Source organism: Limulus polyphemus, unplaced genomic scaffold (genome assembly GCF_000517525.1).
Source record: "Limulus polyphemus unplaced genomic scaffold, Limulus_polyphemus-2.1.2 Scaffold161, whole genome shotgun sequence".
NCBI lineage: Eukaryota > Metazoa > Arthropoda > Merostomata > Xiphosura > Limulidae > Limulus > Limulus polyphemus.
The window spans coordinates 692,772-695,997 of record NW_013665771.1 but is presented as its reverse complement, the minus strand read 5'-3'; the positions used below and the strand labels follow the sequence as shown (position 1 = coordinate 695,997).

The following is a 3,226-nucleotide window of genomic DNA, read 5'->3' as shown; positions in this document are numbered from 1 at the left end:
TACATTTGCTGTTATGTTAAACTTATATTAAAGTTTTCTTCGTTACTCATTTAAGTCGTATCCAAGCATTATTAGTCTCAAAGAGGGTTCCTCGTCATCGAATTATAATCGACAGTTTAAAATTAAGTTTGTCTTCGTCTTAATATAGAAAAGTCCCCCGGTGGGGAAGCGGTAAATCTTCGGATTTACAACGCTATAATCAGGGGTTCGATTCTTCTCGGTGGACACAGCAGATAGCTCGATGTGGCTTTGCTCTAAGAAAACACACACACACTTACAGAGAAAAATATAGCTACTGACAAGATAGGAAATGACCATAGCTAATTATAAGTTTAGATACCAGGTAGTATAGACACTGTATAAAGCTGATATAAGCGTTGTTCTGATTTATGTTTAACACGGTTATTTACGTATATATTTATGTCGAACTATGCTCTCATAGTCTATCGATAAACCAATTTCAAATATCTGGACTGATGGTTAAATTACTTTTGGTGGAGTAAGTTCTGATACTAATGGTTTAACGTTCTATAGAGAGACATTTTCCGTTAGGTCTATTATATATGATCTCTGTGCAAATAATTAGTTATTGTTATAAATACAGAAATCTGCTTTTTACTTTTTTATAAAAACATAACAACATGCACCGGAATATAAAAAAAATAAACTCACTATAATCAAGTGGCTTATCAAAAGAACAGCATATAATATGTAGTAATATATTATAACTTTTATTCCTGTTTGATAACACATTTACTTACGTGTGAAAGAGACTGTAGCATTCTTTACCTTTGCGTGATTTCTATGTTAAGAAAAAATAGAGATTTAAAATATTTTATTATTATATTATGTTATACTTTACATACTATGTGGCCTAATGGATAATGGGCTTCGCACTTTGGGGCCATGGGTACGTTATTAGAGTGACGACCAAATCCCACCATTCTATTAACGTAGACTCAGAGTTAGCTAGATCAGGTAACCCTTGTGTAGCTTTGCGCGTACATCCGAAACAAACAAACTTTCCTAGGTTTACTTGTCATGCCATCGGTAGTTAGAAAATATGCCTTGAATTGATATCTCGTCACAGATAAAACAACTGTTAGAACTCTAGTTACAAAAACATGTTTTGTACGTTTATATCCAGTTTAGTTCTCGACGTTAATCTGTTTAAGTCCTCAGAGTCAGTTCCATTAAATCATCATTCGTACAAAGTTCTGCCAATTTCATGAGAGATGAAATGCATCAACAATCTCTAAACATTATGCACAGGCTTCTATCGTCTCTGGTTTGGTTTGTTTTGAATTTCGCGCAAAGCTACACGAGGGCTATCTGCGCTAGCGGTCCCTAATTTAGCAGTGTAAGACTAGATGGACGGCAACTAGTCATCACCCCCCACCGCCAACTCTTGGGCTACTCTTTTACCAACGAATAGTGGGATTGACCGTCACTTTATAACGCCCCACGTCTCTGTCTCAAATTTGTTTAATTAATATTTTGTGCTGTAAGCATACAGTTTTAAAAACACGTACACCAGCTGTAATTTCTGTAACACGATTAAGTACTTTTATAGTGAAATAGCTAGTACTTGAAGTAATTTGCATCTATAATGCTCTGAATAAAATTACTATTAAAAATTATAAAATAAAATAACTTGTACAAAAGTTGATTCTCTTGTTGCAAATGCTTCGTTAAACTTTTTTTACATTTTAAATGTATCTTTGACTCTTGACGAACACAGTTTTAGTTATTTCGAAAACGATGTTTCAGTAATATAAAATATGTTAGTAAAAAAGGGTTTGAGCAGAGTTTTTAATATATTTGTAAAATACAACAGAATATGCCAAAATATTCGAGTATCCTTGTCATAGTTGCATTACACAGGCTGTTGTGAACCGGTGACTTCGGTAGGTTGTGTGAATACTATATTTTACTGAAGAAATGAAGTTAAGTTGAAGGCTCAAAAACGCGCGTTAAAGACAGTCAATAAACTCTTTTAACTCCAAGTTTGAAAAGGTTTCTTCTACCAAGGTCTTAAAGCAAAAACCTGGCGGTCCAGAAAAAGAGAGACTGAAGTAATCCATTCCACAAGAATGCAAAGCTACAATCAGTGATGGAGGATAGCAATGAAACAATAAAACTATTGTGAAGGACATATGGTGTCGAAATAATTATGTTGTTCGGAAGGTTAGACTCAACTAAGAAAACGAATATATTATTCTCGTTTAGAACAATTCTCAGCACAACGCTGTTCAAAAGTACCGTTCTAAATCCTTTAAGGTATTTGTATAAAATTAACATGGATGATTGTTGTGAATGTAAATGGCATTATTTCACAAAATATTTAGCAACACGTTCAGAATACTTAAGCCTTAATCTGAAATCTAAAAAGGCCAGAAATCAAGGTGAAGAAATTGCACACATCATATTATAGTTGTTCAGCTTTTGAATTAAAGTTACTAAATAATAGTAATGTAAAATATATCAGGATTTTGCACATCAAATGTCTAGGAATAAAAAAAAGATTTATAAAACGATTTGTGTATTTTTTATGTTTGTGTTTGTTTATGGAATATTTATTAAAAATATCACTTGTAGTAAGGACAAAAGTTGGTCGTCAAAATCACCAGCTGAGAAACGTTCACTCTTCTTAGGCCTAACTCTGCTGATAAAAATCACTCAAACTGCAGATGTTTTTTTAATTTACATTCCTTTTAGTTTTTCCATTTCGTTTTCTAAATTAGAGTTGTGCAAAGATAGCATTTCAGATTTATCTTTTGTCTCCTACAAGTTGGACCCGGCATGGCCAGGTGGTTAGAGCACTCGACTCGCCGTTACCGATATGCTCACTCTTTCAGCCGTAGGGGCGTTATAAAGTGACAGCCAATGCCACTAATTGTTGGTAAAAAGAGTAGCTCAAGAGTTGGTAATGAATTTTGTTGACTAGCTGCTTTCTCTCTAGTATATCATTGCCAAGTTAGGGACAGTTGCGTAGATAGCCCTTGAGAAGCTTTACATGAAATTTAAAACCAAACCTTTTGTTCAATACCAGAAGCGTATCCAAGGGTCTCTGAATGTTACACAGTAATCTGAAATTGGCGAGTTGGGAAATTTTGTTATGAACATCAAAACAGACACAATACGTGACCTGACATATAAAGAAAAGAGACACTGGTTCAACTATGATTTATTGTTCAACATAATCTACTCCTTAGTCTATACAGCT

General features: G+C 34.0%; 1 protein-coding gene and 1 long non-coding RNA gene across 3 annotated transcripts in view; one reads left to right on the top strand and one right to left on the bottom strand.

The window, feature by feature from the left end:
- LOC111084905 overlaps window positions 1-242 on the top strand; it is a 22,461-nt gene extending 22,219 nt beyond the window's left edge. Inside the window, exon 3 of the long non-coding RNA XR_002609785.1 lies at window positions 149-242. This is a non-coding gene — a long non-coding RNA (uncharacterized LOC111084905). The remainder of the gene's footprint in view (window positions 1-148) is intronic.
- The window catches only part of LOC106476939 (glutamate-gated chloride channel-like), a 166,805-nt gene that overhangs the window by 97,304 nt on the left and 66,275 nt on the right, over window positions 1-3,226 (bottom strand). The window lies entirely within an intron of this gene.